At 44.2% G+C, this 22332-nt stretch overlaps 1 protein-coding gene and 1 long non-coding RNA gene across 2 annotated transcripts in view; one reads left to right on the forward strand and one right to left on the reverse strand.

The window, feature by feature from the left end:
* Nucleotides 1-22332, forward strand: part of DAB1 (DAB adaptor protein 1) — a 685851-nt gene that overhangs the window by 369678 nt on the left and 293841 nt on the right. The window lies entirely within an intron of this gene.
* Nucleotides 11620-19638, reverse strand: LOC311524804. The gene is made up of 2 exons (XR_014712620.1): nt 18979-19638; nt 11620-13768 (listed from the first exon to the last, which is right to left on the reverse strand). It is a non-coding gene; the product is annotated as an uncharacterized lncRNA (long non-coding RNA).

Genomic DNA, 22332 nt, shown 5'->3' on the forward strand with positions numbered 1-22332 from the left:
TAGAGTTCCCCTGTATTACAGTAGCAGACATATTGTAAAGAGTACAGTGGACAAGCCTTATGCCTACGGACCATTCAAAGTGGATAATGTATCATTAATGGGAAGCATATTCATTGTGCTTCATTTCTAACCTACAGTGAAGGCAGCACACAAGTACCCCATGTACTTTGTAGTACATTAACTTTTCCTTACTTTAATAAGGGCAAAATTCTGCTGTCAGGTGTATTTTTCCTGTTTAACTTGTGATATGCAGTAGATCACTGAGCATGAGCAAAACACCGAACAAATGTGTCTACATCTCATTTTCACTGCATGGATATAGTTAATAGGAGGGGCATAGTAGAAATGTGCAGATACACTTGGCTTCTGTTCAACCAATAGCTAAGCTTGGTGGCAAAGGGTATGTGTACACTGTGATGAAGACCCACAGCTGCATATGGCCTGGGACAGCTGGCTTGGGCTCGTGGGGCTCAAGCTCCAGGGCTATAAAATTGCCGTGTAGATGTTTGGACGAGGGCTGCAGCCCAGCTCTGAGACCCCATGATAGGAAGGGCCTCAGATTTAGGGCTCCAGCCCAAGCCTGAATATCTACACTGCAATTTTGTAAAAAGTCTAGGTCAGGGTATTAAACAGGAACATTATTAACAAGGGAAGTCTGTTAATTGATGAGTTGGAAAGACATTACCTATTTTTGGTTCATTAATCCCCATAGATTTTTTTTTTTTAGCATATCTAATCTAATAATTGCTTGCAGTGCAGTCCCAAAACATGAGCTTCAGCATTCAGCCTATTTTAGTAGGTTACATCCAGACATATCTGTGCACCTTTTTTCAGGCTGTGTTCTGACTAAAGGACTTAGATCTAAAAAGTCTCTTTCTACCGAACTAGAAATGACACTGACAATTATTTTTAACACAAAAAGGAGAACTAATCAAATATCTAGGTCTTCTGGTTTTGTTAACAAGTACAGGAGAGCAAATGTACATGCACACACTGGAATATTCACTTTGATTTGCTTCTGGAATAAGTGAGGCATAGCTGCTCATTCTTCTGCATGTGGCTTTTTACTTTGGCCTTGTTGATACTAATATTTACTTTACAGGTTGAAAGTGAAGAGTAGTGCTTTACTCCAAAAATCTGATCCGCTTGTTTGCGTGTGAACCTTTTCTGTGTCATCTTAAAGTTCCATCGTTCCCTCTCTGTTTTTCAACAAGAATAAGTGGTTAAAAGCAAACATTTTCCCCACACACACATCTAAGATAAAAGGAAATGTATGTCAGTGTATGCAGACAGTGAAGGTAAAACAGCACAATCTGTTAGGAGAAAGATGTCCATTTCAGCTTCCGAGGGTTGAATGGGAAAAGTATCTTTTTTAAAATGCTTCAAAAATACTGGCTTCTGTACTTTCAATGAAAGCTGAGTGTCTTTGTCTTCCATGGCAGCCACATGCAAAGGCAGAATGTAAGGATGATGATGATTTTCATCCATACCTCTAGAAGCGCTTTACAAAGATATCATTGTCCCCATGATACTGAAACTGAGGCACAGAGAGGTGAAAAAGACTTGCCCAAGGTCACTTAACAGACCAGTGGCAGAGCTGGGAACAGAATCCAGGTTTTCTGCGTCCTAGTCTAGTGCTCTGTCCATGAGATCATGCTGTCTCACCATTCAAATCCTAAGTAAACTCTTCACACTTGTGTTTAAAACAAACAAAACTAGAGACATGACTTAATGTCACTAGTACAGAGCAAAACTAAAAAAGTGAACATGATGATTTCTCGTTGACGATGCAAAACAGAGGAGGCTGCTCCCAGAAAAAAAAAAAAGTATATTGTGGAAGCATCGGTTGAAGAGTCAAATTGGAAGAACAAATTTTTCTCAAATTTGAAAATGTTCAGATAACTTGTGGCCTCATTATTTTCCCTTGCATTTTCCTCTGTTTTCTGAGTCCAGTGGCACTAGACCTGCATGAACCAAAATAACCCAAGAAAAATCTGTCCTTGCGCAACTTTTGGTTGGGCTGGAAATAGAAGATACTGCAAAATTCACAAGAGCCTATATCTGCAAGGTTTCCTGACCAATTTCTTATGGACAGAGACTTCTCTACCCTAGAAATCATAACTGATGAGTGGACCATGCCCATAAAATTACAGATGCACTTGATATGCTCAGAGTTTTGATGCCAAACTTCTCCCCCTGTGTAAATTTAGCAAGTACATTGTAATCCCTGTCATGCTGCTCCCAGGTTGCAATAGGCAACTCTTCACAGGCACTCAGCCCTTCACTGCTTCTCTCCATACCTCTCCTCCCCTTCTTCTGCCATTGCTGAAGACCAGTGATTAGCTCTTCCCCTTTAACAAATCCAGGAAAGAAGTCAACCAAACAGAATTTTCGCTCCCTTTAGACTACTGGTCACACCCCACCATGCCAGTCTTCCCCCTAAAGTGTTGTATTTATTGCATTTATTTTTCATTGTGCACATGGCAGCTTGGAGTCATCTATACAGTACCGGTTTACAAAGTCATATGTTAAAACAGACCTTAAAAATGACCAAATGTCAACTCAAAAGAATTTGAGGAATAAAATCTGTGAATCCCAAAGGAACTCTCAACCCCTAACACTGGTTTCAGAGTAGCAGTCGTGTTGGTCTGTATTCGCAAAAAGAAAAGGAGTACTTGTGGCACCTTAGAGACTAACCAATTTATTTGAGCATAAGCTTTCATGAGCTACAGCTGATGAAGTGAGCTGTAGCTCACAAAAGCTTATGCTCAAATAAATTGGTTAGTCTCTAAGGTGCCACTAGTACTCCTTTTCTTTTTACCCCTAACACTGCCTCTTTCAGTAACCGTGGCAGTTTGCCCTGAAGGTTGTCAGACTTGGGTGCCATCAAACCAAAGGAAGAAGAAAATCCTGGAGCAAAGAGCTCCCCATAGGAGACACCTGTCTCGCAGTCCCTTTCCTCACCCCCGTCCTTCCGATTTCAAATAATGGCAAATCAGAACTCTGTGCATATAAAAATGACAAGAATGATATGGCATTGCAAGGGCTTTGCAATACATTTTCAATCTAGTGTGCATGAGAGGAAGTAAAACCTTGGAATAAATGTAGGGTATTTTAAATTTCTGCCAATGACTTTATTTTCTGATGTGTTGACCTTTGTGCCAAGAGATGTTGCAAGATTGGCAGACTTAATTTTCCTTCAGTCAAACTGAAACTGAGCACTGAGCTGGAAGGCACAGCGTATGAAAGACATTTGACATGGAAGCTAATGAAGAGTTTTAAACTGATCAAGTCTGTGCCATTGTTCCCACGGTGTACATGCTTATTTTTCTTTCTGAAGGAAAAACAGTGCTTCCAATAACAATTAAGAATGAGGCAGTGATTCTGCTCTTCTCTATAGTAGATTTACAAGTTTGTATCTACATTCACCTATTTACATTGGAGTGAGAGAGAGAATCTGACCCTAACTCTCTATACTGGAGATTAATCTAGTCTTCAGTACACACACTGCTTGATCTGTGATAAGAGAAGATGTGCAATTCTGCATATGTAGAGAGCCAAATTCTACCCTTAATTACACTAGTGCAAAGCTTCCGTTTAATTCAGTGTATGTAGGACAAGCTTTGGCCCAGTGCATTTTGATGTGAACTGATTAGCCCACACCATGCATTGCACTTTGTTATAAAGTGGTCATCAAGGAGTTAACTGGATTATTCAGAGTATTATGGGTTGGGGCCATGCTCCCCCCTCCCCCGCTTACTTTCTATTTAGTTTCTATAAGTTTTCCACCAGCACTTGTCTGAATTCTCTCATTACTAATGCTACAAAACAATCTGTTTTCAGCATATCCCCTAGGACATTTCCGAATGAGCAATATTCTGTTAATCTTTTTAGCATGGCTGCATACACAGCTACACTTTCACCTTGCCTCTTCGTTCCACTATGAAACTTGAAACGTTCCACGATAATGCTTGGCTTTTGCATGTAGTGCTCTGTCCTCTAAACTCTTATCTTCTTATGAGGTTGTAACAAACTCCTTAAAAGGCAGCAGGTTTTACTGCCACAGACACTGAGGAAAATTGCTTTGTTTGTCCTTATCGATAATCTCATTTGCAAGAAAATACTAGCCCAATCTTTCCATATATTGCTGCCAATCTTCATTTCCTGCCTTAAACTCCTCAATTTCCCCATAAATTGCCATTCTTATGTTTTTCCTCATCACTAGTTTTGAAAAGGGATCTCTCAGTACTAGTGATGGGATTGGGCCCGGCTCCCTGCTCTGGGCATTGCAACCTGGCACATGTTTAAATTCCCTCAGGTTGTAACACCTCCAGAGAGGCTCCACCACCTGGAGAGGCTCATAAGAACAGCCATACTGGGTCAGATCAAAGGTCCATCTAGCCCAGTATCCTGTCTTCTGCCAGGTGCCCCAGAGGGAATGAACAGGTAATCATCAAGTGATACATTTCCTGTCGCTCATTTCCCAGCTTCTGGAAAACAGAGGCTAGGGACAAATACCTGCCCATCCTCACTAATAGCATGGATGGACCTATCCCCCCATGAAATTATCTAATTCTTTTTTGAACCCTGTTATAGTCTTGGACTTCACAACATCCTCTGGCAAAGAGTTCCATAGGTTGACTGTGCATTGGGTGAAGAAATATTTCCTTTTGTTTGTTTTAAACCTGCTGCCTATTAATTTCATTTGGTGACCTCTAGTTCTTGTGTTATGAGAGGGAGTAAATAACACTTCCTTCTTTACTCTCTCCACAACAGACATGATTTTATAGACGTCTATCAGATCCCCCCTTTGTCATCTCTTTTCCAAGCTGAAAAGTCCCAGTCTGATTAATCTCTTCTCATATGGAAGCTGTTCCATACCCCTAATCATTTTTGTTGCCCTTTTCTGAAACACTTTGAATTCCAATATATCCATGCAGTATTCAAGATGTGGGTGTATCATGGATTCATATAGAGGCAATATGATATTTTCTGTCTTATTATCTTTGCTTAATGATTCCCAACATTCTGTTTGCTCTTTTGACTGCCGCTGCACATTGAGTGGATGTTTTCAGAGAACTATCCACAATGACTCCAAGATCTTTCTTGAGTGGTAACAGCTAATTTAGACCCCATCATTTTATATGTATACTTGGGATTATGTTTTCCAACGTGTATTACTTTGCATTTATCCACACTGAATTTCATCTGCCATTTTGTTGCCCAGTCACCCAGTTTTGAGAGATCCTTTTGTAGCTCTTCACAGGCTGCCTGGGACTTAACTATCTTGAGTAGTTTTGTATCATTGGCAAATTTTGCCACCTCAGTGTTTACCCGTTTTCCCAGATCATTTATGAATATGTTGACTAGGACTGGTCCCACTACAGACCCCTGGGGGACACCACTATTTACTTCTCTCCATTCTGAAAACTGACCATTTATTCCTACCCTTTGTTTCCTATCTTGTTACCAATCCATGAGAGGCTCTTCCCTCTTATCCCATGACAGGTTACTTTGCTTAACAGCCTTTGGTTAGGGTCCTTGTCAAAGGCTTTCTGAAAATCTAAGTACACTATATCCACCGGATCCCCCTTGTCCACATGCTTGTTGACCCCCTCCACGAATTCTAGCAGATTTGTGAGGCATGATTTCCCTTTACAAAAACCATGTTGACTCTTCCCCAACAAATTATGTTCATCTATGTGTCTGACAATATTGTTCTTGACTATTGTTTCAACCAGTTTTCCTGGTACTGAAATCAGGCTTACCAGCCTGTAATTGCTGGGATCACCTTTGGAGCCCTTTTTAAAAATTGGCATCACATTAGCTGTCCTCCAGTCATTTGGTACAGAAGCTGATTAAATGATAGATTACGGAGTATAGTTAGTAGTTCTGCAATTTCACATTTGAGTTCCTTCAGAACTCTTGGGTGAATACCATCTGGTCCTGTGACTTATTACTGTTTAGTTTATTTATTTGTTCCAAAACCTCCTCCAATGACACCTCAATCTAGGACAGTTCCTCAGATTTCTCATCTAAAAAGAATGGCTCATGTTTGGGAATCTCCCTCACATCCTCACATATACTGGTGCAAACTGGATTCTCTGGAGAACAACAAACAAACAAACAAACAAAGGACTTTTGGATAAATAGCCTGAGTTTAAACTGATCCAGGAAGTGGACAGAACCTTCAGTCCAAGGGGGCAGGCCCAATACTTGCAAAAAGGTTTTAAGGACTGACACCTGCCAGAGCCCTGGTTGGATTTTGGTGTGATATCTGGGAGGGGGGGTTTAGTATGTGTGTAGGCTCTTTTAATGTTTAAATGTGTTTTCTCTGTAATGCTTTCACCTTAAGAATAAATGTGCTTGCTTAGAAAGAGCTGTGTGGTAACTTATAACTGTGGACAATTAACCTGTTCCTAGCCTTTGAAGAGAAAGTAAAGCACGAATGCAGCCCTGTTTAGAGTGGGTAACTCACCGTGTAGGCAGGGAACTGTGCAGCCTAGAGAAACCCAGCTCAGGAGGAGGAGAGGTGGCTAAGGAGCCTGGAGCCCTTGCTACACCACAGAGGGGAAATACAGGTGCTGGTGCCCTGAACTGAGACACACCCATTGACTAGGGAGCCTGCTTCCACTGCTGGCAATAGGTATAATTGAAAGTGGCACCATCATTGACCCATCACCCCCCGGTTCTAAAACCTGGCTCTGCCACTGCACAGAGAAACACTCTTTACTTAAAGTACTGCAGGCTGGGAGGGCTGCTTTATTCAACTATGTACAGAGTGCGGGGGGGGGGGGGAACACACATGAACAAAAACAGAAAATAAGGGATGGGTGGAGCATGGCTCCAACCCATAGTACTCTGAGTAACCCACTTAACCCGTTGATGACCACTTTATTACACACTTAATCTTTGATAAGACCTTCTCCTTACTTAACAGAATAATGACAAAAGGCCAAATTATCTGCTGCCACAGGGGAAAAAAAAAACATTACAGGGGAAAACTTACTATTAAATACTCAGCATGGTCTGTTGTTTGTTTGTATTACAGTATCACCTGATATAGGGCTAGGCAATGTGCAAACGCATGAGAGAGAGGCCCTTTCCCAAAGAACTTACAATCTAAACAAAGGGTACGTGAAAGGAAGCATTATCATCCCCATTTTACTGATGGGGAGCTGAGGTGCAGAGAGATTAAGAGATTTGTCCAAGGCCAAACATGGGAAGTCTGTAGCAGAAGCAAGAACTGAACACACATCTCCTGAGTTCCAGTCTTCAGGATAGGAGATATATGAGTGTATGAAGGGGGCAAGGATTCATCTTACATCCTGTCCCTGGCTTCTTGGAGTCTCAACAGGGCATTCCCACCAAGCTGCTTTTGGGGCCCCTCTTCCATCTGGCACCACGTTTCACTCAAGAGCCATGCTACCTTTGACCCACTGCCCACACCTGCATCCATTCCTCCCTTTCGTTTTTCACTGAGAGGGCTGAAGCTGCAGAACAGGAATGAATGCTATGAAAAGCATTCTCCTCTCCTCTCCTCTCTTTCCCTCTCCTTCCTCCATCATTCCAGCAGAATTTCTACTTCTTACATCTGCTCTGTATTGCCAAGAGGCTAATAAAGCCCCAGAGTAATAATTCATTCCAACATCCACAGACCATCTTTTTCTATGCTAGGAAGTCATTTGTTCTACCCATAAGAATGAATTTGGATCAGTCTTTTAATTTTGCTTTCTATCTGAAATACAACTGTTGGTCACTTTTTTCTGGCATATCAGTCTTCTTCCCCTTGCAGAATCCCAGGGTGAAATTTTGGTCCCAATGAAGTCACCAGCAAAACTCCCACTGGCTCTGGTGGGGCCAGGATTTCACCCCAAGTGTGTGGCTATAAGAAGTTTCTCAAGTTAAGCAATGTACAGGATGAACTGCCCTCAAACAAGAGCTATTAAGAGTTTGGAGCACAGCCAAAAGAGGAAACAAGGTTGTTACTGGAATGATTTTAATCATGATAGACAATTAGCAAAGCTTAATTATATTGAGAAAGAAAATCGGAGTGAGTGGCAGTAATGAATTTCCCTAGTAAATCTCTTGTGTCTCAAAATAAAACTAGCTGACCTATAAATAGAATCAAATTAGAAGAGGTGTTTACCCATAAGGGTCAGATGTTTACTTCACTGAGCTTTCTACTAGTGTGGCTTTTGCAATGTGTTCTTTCTTAAATGTCTTTATCTCATCGGATAATAATCCCAAAAATGGAATTGCATTTTGCTATTCAGATGGCATCCAGGGCCTATAGGAAGAAACAGGATGCAAAAATGATTTATCTGAGCTTGATAGTATTAAAAGTTAATGTGATTATAGAGCCAACGATATTTAAAATATTGCCTGGGGCTAAAATAAGTATTAGTTACGTCTTAGTAGGTGATTTTTTAATTTTTTTGCAAAAGCTTTAATATTTGCTGAGAAATTTCTAGCTAAAATAAAAATATTAAATTGAATACCATCAAACATTTATTGAAGAATTCCTATAACTTCTACATGAGTAGCCTGTAGGTCTAGAACTGGCTAGGGGAGGGAAATGATTTGCCTGAAATCTACAGTGCCATTTAAATCATTAAAGTTTTTAATAGCTCTGTAATAAGGGAGCTTATAAACTAAAGAAGCTTCTGGGGAAAGCAAAGAAGCCCTTCTGAACAGTTTTATGTGGCACATCTTCTTATTTAATTGCAAAACATACTTTACAGAAGTGGGGGAGGCATTTTTAAAGCTCAAGAGGCCAAAGTTGAGTCCACAGGTCAAATACGCCCTGTTGAACCACACAAAGCAGTACCCATGGCCTAAATGCTGCTCCCATGTTTGTTGGTGTAAACCTTAAGTGACCCCAATAAAGTCAATGATGTTAGTCCATTTTTACGTGAGTGTGCATGAGGACCAAGATTATCATTTTACCTTTACTACAGTGGTTCAACAAGCAGATACCTCTGGTCTGCTGATACATGCATTGGAAATTCTCTTCATGTGTGGGTTCCCGGGGGAAGCGCTGGGTGCATGACTCTATGAAGTTGGAGAGGAAGCCACATAAATGTATGGTGTGTTTGGCTGGTAGTTATGAAGAGTATCCAGTCACAGCTCTGGCCGTCTTCAGTGCCGAAGACGATCCCAAGAGGCAAAATTCAGATACGGATCCTGTCTCCAAACTACTCCCCACCACAAAGTCTGAGTATGTTTGGAGCTGGGTTTTGGTTCAGGCAATTACAGGGATGGGCTCAGCAACAAATTCAGAACCAGGCTCAGATTCTGAAGTCCAGTGTCTGAGGCTTTAGTGTTGGCCTAATTTTAGCTCAAACCTCCTAATCTGTTATCTGCACACCATCCCTATATGACAGATGTGAGATTCTGCTTTTCCTGATGCTTCATTTGGCATCCTAGCTTTGACAGTGAAAATAACATTTTCAGAAACCCACTAAATGAGAGATTTTCTTTCCATTTATTTTCAAAAAAATAAGAGAGTTAAACAAATTAGAGACCTTTCCCATTAGGCTGTTCCTAGGAAATACTGGAGTGTAGAGAATCCCTACCTATAGCTGAACGTCTTTCTTCTTAGCTCCTAAAACACAAATATTACCTTTAGCATTCTAAATAACTAATTCTGTGAGATCACATTCAATTCTTTGCTTGCAGGAAGGGAAGCAAATCTGCATTATGGGATATTTTATGAATCTGTCTTTTTTATATTTTAGTTTTCCATTTCTATTAATATTGTACTTTCATAGGAAGCTGAAATAATATCACAATTATTACATGTAAGCCATTAATAACAGAGAAGATGTAAAAATTCACGACCATCATTGCATTTAAGAGCACAGTGAAGTCAGCCTAGTTATGTTTGGTTTGTGCATATGTAATGCCGACAAACCCTGGATGTCAGTGAGCTGGATCGAACCTGGGATCTCTGGAGCTTAATGTATAAGCCTCTACCGCATGAGCAAAAAGCCAACTGGCTGTTTAGCTAAGCCTGTAAGGCAGACTCATTAATCTCTTTCTGTCTCTGTCTCAGTGCCACTAGAGGGGACAGAACACCATACCCAGTAGGTGTGTGGGTTACACATAGAACTATGTAAACTAATATAGCTCAAAGCCTTTCATCTGTAGTCAGTTCTATTTTTGAGTTAGCAGAATTCTAGTCGTGACAGAGATGGATCACATTCTGTTTTGAGATACATCAATGTAGTCCCAGCATCATTGAAATCAGTGGAGTTACTCAGGATTTACACCACATCAGAAGCTAGCTCAGTGCACACTGTATTCAAAATAGTTTCTTTTTTTATATAAATAATAATAATAAAGTAAGTCCTGTTCCTCTTGAAAGCAATGGCAAAATGGGTTGAGATACAATGAAGGGAAAGCTTGTCCTGCTCAAGGCTGCTTTAGGCTCCAGGTCTAGCAGGTAAGCACATTTTGGAAACCTAAATTCACGCTAAAAGTATGAAAGAATTAAACAAGATAAATACATATGTAAACATTGGGACAGATCCTCAGCTGATGTAAATTGTCTTGCCTTCATTAACTTCAATGGAGCTGTGACAATTTCCTACCAGTTGAGAAACTATACATCAGAGAATACTAAGGCCTGGTCTACAGTACGCAGTTAGGAGGATGCAAACTAGCTTTTGGTTGTCTTGTCAATTTCAGTGCTCCATCCTGGAGCCATGAAATTAACAAGAAATCCGGGCAGGATGCCCCTGGTTCCCTGCTCAAGGAGGCAAGAAGCCCCAGTGACTGGCCCCCATTCTCAGCTGGGTGAAGGGAGCCAAGAGCCCGGGGGTAGCTGGCCTCCTGGCGGGGAGCTGCATGGAACTGAGAGCCCTGGCTCCCAGCCCCCACACTCTGGAAGCACTCGTGAGGATGACGCCTGCCACCGACTGAGGGTAGTGTGGACATCGGTCACCACAGTAATTACTGTGGTGGCTCTAAGTCAACCTAACATAGGTCAACTCAAGTCTGTAGTGTAGACATGCTCTAAGAGTACACAAATATCTGAGATAGTCTTGAGTAAATATCTGTTGCAAAAGAAACATTGGTTGCTATAAGGGTGTGTAGTGATGAGAGCTATGGTTGCCAAATTTTAATTCTTTTGCATTCAATTGCTGTAAGGGTGCAAACTCCTTACAATTCTGTTCCCTTCCTGGTGTTTAATGACATACTGTCATCGTAAGGAACCTTTTGGCTGTACATTTTTTCCTCCATTCACAGCAATTGTACAATTGCATTTTGACTCCCTTTGAAGCATCAACAATTGTCCACTGCAGAAGATGGAATACCAGACTTGATGAACCAGTAGTTTGTATCCAGTTTGGGAAGTTGTGTAAGATCCCATGAAGTCAGAACTCTGCATTCATAATTCCATTCATAAAATAAAAAAGTGACTCAGGATGTGGATTGTGAAATGTTGTGGATACTTTTATCTCCAAGAAACAATAGCCAGATGATGTAGAGTGCCTAAAACTAACTCTACCCATTGTATTGTTAGGGAAAAAGGGTTCCCCTCCCGTCTAGGGTTAGGAGGGTAGCCTTCCCTGGACTTCTGTATTAGCCAAACAAAACACAGAGTCTTGGCTCTTTGATAAAGTGAGGCACTTTATTGCTAGCGAATACGACAGCTGAAGGGCTCACCAATTCCTTTTCAGAGGAAAATGGTGAAGCCCCGAACAAAGAACAGGGATGAGCTTTTATAGCTTGGTTCAACATACATTGTGATATCTCTTCCAGTTCGAACCGGTTAACCCAGTCTGTTTGAAGTTCTGGGGTAGGTAAGAGCATGGAGGCTTATCTGTATAAGGAATTCTCTCCCCAAAAGCAGGGAGTGCAGGTTACACACAGTTCGCATTCTTTCTATCCATAAACAAAGTAGAAAGGACAGATAAGCATAGAAAAAAGACAGCAGCGTAGCTTTACATGATTATAGGGTCGCTTTCTGGGTTTTTTTCCTATCAGTTCCCCCCTTTGAGCCTGAAGATAATTATCTTACATGGCTCATTATTCATTGTTTAACATGTTCATGTGTTTCTCATCTTGGTTAACACCACCCTTCTTTACATATAGTATCTTTGCTGGGCTCATGGTTTTGGTACATACCCGGTGGAAGAGAGCACAACAACTGGACGCACAGCAAAACAGCAGACCCACAATCATAAGGAATCCCACTCCATACACAAACAAGGTTTTTAGCCATCCAAAGTTAGGCAACCAGCTGGTGAGCCAGCCCCACAAGTCAAAGCCCACACTGGGAGAAATAGAGGCCTGCTTATGAAAGAAGGCTGACACGTTTGCAATTATGTTAGTATCTGTGACTATGCGTCCGCTTTGATTTACATAAAGGCAGCATGTGGCATTGAGAAATGTGCACACCCCTCCCTGTGCACTTAAAAGCTGATCCAGGGCCAACCTGTTTTGCATACTGTAGCGAGCTAGTGAGCTTATTTCTTCTTGCAAAGCTTGGATTGCATCTCGAGTGGCGTTAGTAAATATTTCCATTTCGGCTGACATATTTTTTAGCGCGTATTCAAGTTGGCCCACCCCCACCCACGGAAACAGAATACGGAAGGCGCGCATACCTGTACTGCCTTCCTCGACAATAGGATTATAACTGGTATCTCGACGGGTTCGTCGGGTTGTGTCTCTGATTTCTATTAAGTCTCTACGATGCATCCCTCCTGGCCAGGCAAAGGCCACCGTGCATCTTCCCAACCACCTTGGGGGCAAGGTCTTTCCTGCCCAAGTGCCACATACCCACCATAAGTGATGATCTCCTAATACTATGCTATAGTTGCCTTTATTGCCCCCTGAGTTCTGAGATACTTCCTGCAATCGTCCCACCAGGGATGCAGCATCATCAGGATTGGGTCCTATTCCCCCCCATTTCCATAATGTAAGGCCGGCAAATTGAGTCGCATTTTCTCTGAGAATGTACCCCACATAGCCTCCAGCACGGGCATAGTTGGCTACCTCAGTACCATTGGGATACAGCAAAAGAGTAGTACTTGCATTGTTTCCCAAAATTAGAATTTTCTCACAGTGGGTTTTCGGGTATTTTCCCAGAGTAGTTTTGCCTCGGGTGCGTAGCGACCTCTTTTCTACGCACAAGGGGGCCTTAACGAGCAAGTCTGGGCGATGGTTCGGGATCCAGGTCCTAAAATCTATGGGTCCCCTTCCCCTTTTTCCCTTTTGGCCGTACCACGCCAAACCATTTTGCCAAGAATTGAGGAGTGCTGGAACCGGCAAAATGGGGAACCCTTGCAGTGAATGGGAAGAGAAGTGGGAACACACCCAACAGTCACTAACATTCCATGCGTTGGTTAAATTTTGGGCTAATTGTAGAAACGTATTTTTATCCCAACCCCCCAGGGCAGAGGTCCAGGTTAACGCCCATAGCCATACATACATTATAAACACTACCAGCTACTAACAACTCTAAAAAAAAATAATATTAATACAATATTTGTAACAGTATACTAATACTCCAGAGTTCTGTAACTGCTTCTGATTCCGCTGATTGACCGGTACCCAGTTCATGTAGAAGCGGCGGTCGTGATGGGAGTCGTTGGGGATGTTGGAGCAGGAACCTTTTTACAGTGGCTGCAGTGCACCCATCTATCGATGCCCTCGACCTTCACTGCAGTTGGAGTAGTCAGAAGGACTTGGGCCGGGGCCGACCACCTTGGTTCCAGGCAATGCTTCCTTCGATGGATTTTAACACAGACAAAGTCTCCTGGAAAAAGAGAGTGCGCACAAGTATCAAGCGGTAAAGGTTGGGCATCTTTTACTCTGGCCCATGCATCACTCAAGGCATCTTGCAACATGTGACAATAACCCGCCAACTTATCTTGCCCAGCCATTAATGAAGTTTTTGCTGGGGCAAACCCGTCTACACTGGTTAGAGGAATCGGCAAGGGTCGGCCAAATAGAATTTCGAACGGTGTCAACGAATGCTTCCTATGGGTGTATTACGAAGATTGGTTAACACTATGGGTAACACTTCAGGCCACTTTAATCCAGTCTGCTCGCATAGCTTTGCCAATTGGGTTTTTATCAGCCCATTCACCCTTTCTACTTTTCCTGAACTTTGTGGATGATAGGGGGTATGCAAGGCTTGTTTTATGCCGAGGGCCTTTGCTAAGTGTTGAATAATTTGGGAAGTGAAATGGGGGCCTTGGTCACTTTCCAAACGAGTCATTATCCCGAAGCGGGGCACTATCTCCTTGAGGAGACACTTCGCTACGGATACTGCATCTGCCCTTCGAGTGGGGAAAGCCTCAACCCACCCTGAAAAAAGATCAACCAGGACAAGCAAGTGTTTTAGTCCTGTCACTGGTGGTAAGTCCATGAAGTCCATCTGGACCACAGCAAATGGGTACTCAGGCAGTTTGCAATGTCCCATAGCTTGTGGTTTGACTGCTCCTTGGTGATTGTACCGTTGACACAATTCACACTGTGCAGTGACGGTCTTCGCAGCTGCATGGACCCCCGGAGCAAAAAACAACTTCTCCATTTGAGCCACTAATCCCCCCTTTCCCAGGTGCGAGGCCAGGTGGAGTGCCTGGGAAACCTGAGGGAGGAGTTGTCTTGGGAGAACCGGACGACCGTCCGGGCTGACATAGAGGTTGTCCTCATTTAGGTGGCATCCAATGGATTTCCAACGGCTAACTTCGGCCGGGGGCGTCGTCTGCTGGGCAGAGAGCAAAACGGCTGGCGTCACTGGTTGCAGTAGCAGGGGTGCCAAAAAAGGAAAAGGGGCTGGAGCCCCACAGAGGGCAGCATGACGGGCCGCCGAATCGGCTGCAGCATTTCCCTTGGAAACCTCGTCCGAGGCGCGGGAGTGGCCCTTACAGTGTGTAACCGAAACAGCTGCAGGAAGTTGAATAGCCTCTAACAAGGCAGAAATCAAGGCAACATGGGAGATCTGAGAGCCGCTGGAGGTAAGGAACCCACGATGCTTCCAAAGTTGTCCAGTAGAGTGGCATACCGAAAAGGCATATTTGGAGTCAGTATAGATGGCCACAGTTTTGTTTTCAGCTAATTGACAGGCCCTAACAAGCACCACAAGTTCTGCTGCTTGCGCTGACTTTTGTGTAGGTAAGGCATGCGCTTCAAGCGTTGCCATCAGGGTAACAATTGCATAGCCAACTCGCAAGGCCCCAAACTCGTCCCGACAGGCGGAACCATCACAAAATAATTGGAGGTCAGGATTCTGCAATGGAATATCAGAGAGGTCAGGACGAGGCGTGGAGATCAAATCCACCACGTGGAGGCAATTATGGGGTTCCCCATCCTCAGGCAGAGGCAAAAGGGTTGCAGGATTCAGGACTTCGCAGCGGCGTAGGGTAACAGCCTGATTGGCGAGCAAGGCCAATTCGTACCTGGTCAGTCTGGCTGCTGTGAGGTGCTGCGTGGATCCACGATTAAGAAGTGCTGCAACGGCATGAGGCACTTGAACTAGAAGAGGGTGGCCCAAGGTAAGCCCCGAAGCTTTCTCGACCAACACGGCGGCAGCCGCAACAGCGCGGAGACAGGGCGGAAGACCCTGAGCCACTGGGTCAAGAAGGACCGAAAAATAAGCCACCGGTCGCTGGCCAGGCCCAAAGGGCTGAGTTAGCACACCAGACGCCGTGCCAGATTGTTCATGGCAAAATAAGGTGAAAGGCTTTGCGTAATCCGGTCTGCCCAGGGCTGGTGCAGAAGTTAATGCTTGTTTGAGGGCGGTGAGGGCGTTATTGTGTAGAGTCGTCCATGGTAAGGGTTCGGGAACGGAATCCAGCAGCAAATCGGTGAGGGGGTGCACTAACTCTGCATAAGCCGGAATCCAGGCTCTACAATAGCCACTTGCTCCCAGTAACTGGCGGAGTTGCTTTTTAGTGGTAGGCCTTGGCATACTCAGAACGCTTTCAATCCTGTCCTGAGTAAGTGCAGTAGAAGCATATGAAATACGATGCCCCAAATATTCCACCTCGGGTTGGGCAAACTGTAGCTTGGAGAGTGCCACCTTGTGACCTTTTTCGGCCAATGCAAAAAGAAGGATTCGAGTGTCCTGTACACAGGCAGCCTTGGCTGTAGAGCACAATAACAGATCATCAACGTATTGAATCAAAGAAGAACCCATAGTCAACGAAATAGAGTCCAGATCTCGCTTTAAATACTGGCTGAAGATGGTAGGGCTCTCCCTGTAGCCCTGAGGGAGGCGGGTCCATACGTATTGACATCCGTCAAAGGTAAAGGCAAATAGGAACTGTGAGTCTGGGTGCACAGGGATGCTGAAAAATGCTGAAGACAGATCAATCACAGTAAAATAAGTAGCCCCTGGGGGAATAGCAGTTAAAATAGTTGCTGGATTGGGAACAACCGGAGCTCTCGGGATCACAATAGCATTAATCAGTCGGAGGTCATGCACGAAACGGTAAACCGGTTTGCCATCGGGGCCAGGCTTGGGTTTCTTAACAGGAAGAATAGGTGTATTGCAAGGGCTGGTAGCCTCCTTAATGATTCCTTGAGTTAAAAGCTGTTGTAGGACTGGCCGAATGCCCTCTATGGCCTCTTTAGGCAATGGATATTGCATTTTTTTGGGGCAGAGGGACATCTGTACGGTAATTGATATACACCGGTTCTGCTGACTTTAAAAGTCCAGTTTCAGTGGACGCCGAGGCCCACAATGCTTCAGGAATATCAGATAACTCAGCAGGGACAAAGGGGGCGGTGGGTGTAGTGGCTAACAATGCCATTACCGTAGCTTCAGGGACCGAAGTAGGGACTGAGAGATATAGCCCCTCCGGGCTGCAAGTTATAGTTGCTCGTAGTTTACATAACAGATCTCTACCTAATAAATTTGCAGGACAGGAAGTTGCAATTAAAAAGCTATGATCCTCTGATAACGGGCCAAGCTGGACCGTTTGCTCCGCAGTTAGAGGAAGGGCGCACACGGTGCCACCAACGCCTATAGCTTTTACGGTTGCAGAAGTGGTAGGAAGGGTGGGGTCCTGTAGAGTACTTCTATCTGCCCCGGTGTCGATTAACATTGAATAAGTTTTTCCTCCCACTACAACTGGAAGCTCCGGGTGGTTTGCATCCAACTGCACTGTCCAAGAAGCGGAGGGGGTTCCTGGCGAGGGGGACGAAGCATTGTGGGTGGCTAGCTTTCAATCAGTACTTCCTTTTTCTCCCCCCCTTTCCTGTACCCTCTGGTAGGCTTGCATAAGAGGGTCAGCTGGCTGGAGGGGGTAATTTGGGCACTGGGCAGCCCAGTGTCCTTTTTGTCGGCACCGCCGGCACTCATCTGGCCCTGCCCTCCCGGGCCGTGGCTGGAAGCTCTGACCTTGTGATCCCCATCCCTGGGTAGAGCTGCCTCCTCTTCCGCCTCGTCCCCGAAAGCCTCCCCTCCTGCGGCTTGCATCCCGTCCCCGAGAGCCGTCTTGGAAACCTTGCAACTGCAGATTAAGGAGCTTTTCGGACCTCCTAGTGTCTAATTCCTTCCTATTCCTCCAGGCATGGGCTGCTAACCCCACCACCTCCTCCAGCGTTTTGTTTTCATAAGCTGGTTGACTACACACATACTTCCGAGCGAATGGTAATAAATTTTTTACATACTGGCCGATCACTTGTGTTTTCGCTACAGGGGAGGTTGGATCTAAGCCGCCGTGGTTTTTCAAAACCTTACAAAGGCGGTGGAAGAATTCCCCTGGGTGCTCATCGTGCTTTTGAACACATGCATCTACTTTTCCCCAATCATACACAGGCTTAGACATATCCTCTAATGCTTCTAAGATTCGCTTTCTCATTTTATCCCACTCTTGAACGGTCTCTGGAACATCCCAATCCATTTCAGGTTTCTCTTGCGGATAAGCCGCCCTGCCTTGCACTGTCTCTCTAGCTTTCTTATACACCGTTTCCTTCTCACCCTCGCTTAGCACTTGATTTAAAATCATTTCCACATCGTCATAATTACAATTATACATTGTGAAAATACCCTTTAACTTTTTAATAAATTCTTCCGGACACTGTCGAAATGAGGGAAAAGTAGATGACCAATTCATTAGATCCGTGCTGGTAAAAGGGACATACACCATCTGTGTCCCCCCCGTACCGCTCGGCAGTTGTCGCATAGGCATTTGGACTGCACTAGCTATTGCAGCTCCAAGAACTTTTGCCTTAGGGGTGCCTAGAGAACCGTGAGACCGGGTCTTTGCAGGGGTTGCATCACTGGGGTGTCGCGGATCAGGACGTGTCAACCCCCTGGTAGAGGTGCCAGCCTCCGGATCGCCCCCCCGCTCTGCGTTAATTGTGGGGGTATTGGTAGCTAGTGGGAGAGTGGGACCGCTCCTTTCCCCGGTTGGGGGAGTGGGTGCATCAGGGTCAGGCTGCGGTACCCCACCCCATAGCCAGCTACATTCTTCCAATGGTATAGGATCCCCCGCTTCTTTCAATGGGAGTTGGGGATAAATAGACTTTGACGTTTTTAGCTTCTGGTCAGCATGACTAGATTCTGGATTGTATGGTGGGGGCCGCATGGCTTTAAGCTTTTCTACCTCAGCACGTAAACTAGTAGTTACACTGGCACTTTTGCGCCGTTCGGCCTCCCTTATCCATACATCAGAATACTTAAGTTGCCGCGGTTGTAAATCATACAATACTTTTTGTAATTGAACAATGTTATGTAACTCAAATGTTCCTTCCCCCGGCCAGCGATTTCCTGGTTCCGGGTCGTCTTGCGTCATTCCCACCCAGGGACCTTGACACAAAAATATAAACTTATACAAAGCTTTGTTGCCATCCGATTGTAAGGCCTTGATATCCCTATCATAATGTTTTAACATATAGCCCAGAGGCGTAGAAGGATCAACAGTTCTACTGGACCCCCCCCCCCATCTTTTCCCAAAGACGGGACCCCCGGCTGTTGTCTAGACAATCACAAAGGAAAAATTCAGAACTCACCAAGTTCCCACCGGCCGGTGTTCACCAATAGGTCCGGACCCTAGTGCCTTCGGGATGCCTTATTTCGCCGAAGCGGCGGGTGGAAGCGAGACGGGAAGCCTTCAGGGTTAAAGCAACCCGGGTGCCGGCAAGAAGGATTCAGAGTCCCGACCGTCCACCGGTCCGGAGAAGAGGCTATCCCGGACGAGCCCCCAAATTGTTAGGGAAAAAGGGTTCCCCTCCCGTCTAGGGTTAGGAGGGTAGCCTTCCCTGGACTTCTGTATTAGCCAAACAAAACACAGAGTCTTGGCTCTTTGATAAAGTGAGGCACTTTATTGCTAGCGAATACGACAGCTGAAGGGCTCACCAATTCCTTTTCAGAGGAAAATGGTGAAGCCCCGAACAAAGAACAGGGATGAGCTTTTATAGCTTGGTTCAACATACATTGTGATATCTCTTCCAGTTCGAACCGGTTAACCCAGTCTGTTTGAAGTTCTGGGGTAGGTAAGAGCATGGAGGCTTATCTGTATAAGGAATTCTCTCCCCAAAAGCAGGGAGTGCAGGTTACACACAGTTCGCATTCTTTCTATCCATAAACAAAGTAGAAAGGACAGATAAGCATAGAAAAAAGACAGCAGCGTAGCTTTACATGATTATAGGGTCGCTTTCTGGGTTTTTTTCCTATCAGTATTTTGGTTGTGCAATGCCATCCTTTCCCTCTAGATCAGGGGTGGCCAACCTGTGGCTCCGGAGCCCCATGCGGCTCTTCAGAAGTGACTATGCGGCTCCTTGTGTAGGCACCGACTCCGGGGCTGGAGCTATAAGCGCCAACTTTCCAATGGGCCGGGGGGTGCTCACTGCTCAACCCCTGGCTCTGCCGCAGGCCCTGCCCCCGCTCCACCCCTTCCCCCCCCCCCCCGAGTCCGCCATGGCCTCGCTCCTCCCACTCCCCCCCAGAGCCTCCTGAACTCCATGGAACAGCTGATTGGGGGGGGGGAGGGGAAAGGGGGGGTGGGAGGCACTGATTGGCAGGGCTGCCAGTGGGTGGGAGGCCCTGGGAGCGAGGGGTGGGGAGCTGATGGGGGGCTGCTGACTTATTACTGTGGCTCTTTGGCAATGTACATTGCTAAATTTTGGCTCCTTCTCACACTCAGGTTGGCCACCCCTGCTCTAGATGTCTGCTCTAATCTGGCAGGCAAATGAAATGTTGCAATGTTCAGAAGTACTGTACTTGAGTGCTCCAAGATTCTTGTACATTTTAGCAATTGGTCTGCACAGAGGAATGGAAGAGAAAAGCAAAGATTAGATAATATGCAAAAAGAGATCAGGGAAGAACCCAGAGTATTAGCTTTGTGTTTTTAGATCATAAAGTTGAGCATTTTATTTAAAATAATATGGTTGCAGTCCTCCTTTGTGAAGAGAATTTATATCTTTTTTTTTAATAGGATGCAGAGAGCAATGTGATTGAAAATAAAAAATGAATTCAGTGAGGGTGGGTTTAGGGCTTGTCAACTGCCTCCCTTTCAATGGAAGAATTCTAAATACAAATCACTTTTATTTTATTTTACAAAAGCAGATTAAAACCTCTTCCAGAAAATTAAAAGCCATCTACTGGTATTGCCAGAATACGGTACTTATCCAATGCACCAGAGCCAAAGCCCACAGAAAAGGAAGCAATCACCATGCGTGTTCTGTTATACAGTCAGGTATTTCCCCCCCTCCCCCCTCCCACTGCTGTAGGTGATAACACGAGTACCCCAGCAAGCTGTAAGGTTGTTTCAGTTTTCCTTTTTGCAAGTTGCTAATGTGGCTTGCTCTTGCTTTGGATGGTTGCATGTATGAGGCAGGTTTCTGATTTGACTTTGTCCTTTTTCTTGACTTTGTTTGGTTCATGTTAGTTTTGGTTTGTTTGTGTCCATAGTTTTTTGTACTTTGCTGAAATTCTATATTTATCTCTGTGGTGCTCCTTTCCTGGTAAATCCCCCTCTGCTACTGGCTCCTTGCCCTTGGGAAAGTCACTTACTCTTTCTTTGTCTTAGTTGTAATAACAGTTTTATGTTTCCGCACAATACATCTCATGCAAGTAGTCTTGCTGAAGTCAATGGGACTGCTCACATGAGTAAGAACTCCTTCAATGAGTAAGGGCTGCAGAATCAGGTCTATACGCTGTAAAACGGGGTAGTTAATTTTAGCCTATTCTCAGTTTATCTTGTCAGTAAAACACTTTAAGGTAACGACTTAGGTGTATTTGATGATTGTCCATTTTGAAAGATGTCACTTTAAGAATTTCTAGAAGTTTCAAAACTGCCCTGTGGGAGATCTGTTCTATGCCAAAATGTCATTTCAGATTCGAGACTACATATTCCCCTGCACTTTCTCTATAAATGTTTCATAGCATCTGCATTTTTTATCATTGCACTTTCATGTGAACTGTGGATTCCTTATAGCTAACGTACAATGCCTATCTAAAGTGAAGTAAGTAATTTTTAACGGTTTTTTCCTCTGTCATAAGAGATAAAACTACCTAATTATTTCCCCCTTACGTGCAGATATTTATATTAATATTTTAACAAATGGAATCTTTATAGTGTCATTCATGGATCCAGGTGTTAAAATTAGAACAACTGTGTCCTGAAAGGGAATGTTGTATCTGTTTTCTAATAGCTTAAAATTGATAGAATTAGGTCTTATTCCTTCAACAGTAGATCAAACTCATGAAACTTCCTACAAGTCACCAAACTGCATTACCAAACACTAATTAAGGTGAAATCCCATTATCATTTTGCATGCAGAACTCGCACGCAGTACGTCAAACGGATAGAAAGATAACTTTTAAAAAGATTGCTCTTGCAACACTGGGTACTCTGTGCGCCATTAAACCCATGATCCTTACCATTTCCAGTAGTTACCTTTATTGCCTGAGTCCTAATTCAAAGAATAGTGACTACTACAAACACTTCTGTAAAGGTTTATGGGATGGTAAATATCCATAGCTAAATTCTATGAAGGCCTATGGGGCTGTATACACAAATTAGACAGACACATAGCTGAATACAAGGAGTACCTTTCCCAGATCTGAAGAAGAGCTCTGCGTAGCTTGTAGCTTGAAAACTTGTCTCTGTCACAAACAGAAGCTGGTCCAGTAAAAGCTATTGCTTCGCCTACCTTGTCTCTCTAATATCCTGGGACCAACATGGCCACAACAACGCTATATATATATATACACACAAATGTTTAATAATAATTGACAAAGGCGGAGAAACAGGTGACAGCAGACCTAGGGCAGCAATAACATGGGTAGCATTCAGAAACACAGAATCAGAGTCTCCTTTCTGTTCTGTGGCACAGGGGGAGCACAATGTGGCTGTGAAGTGG

Source organism: Lepidochelys olivacea (genome assembly GCF_965140295.1).
Source record: "Lepidochelys olivacea isolate rLepOli2 genome assembly, chromosome: 8".
Classification (NCBI taxonomy): Eukaryota; Metazoa; Chordata; order Testudines; family Cheloniidae; genus Lepidochelys; species Lepidochelys olivacea.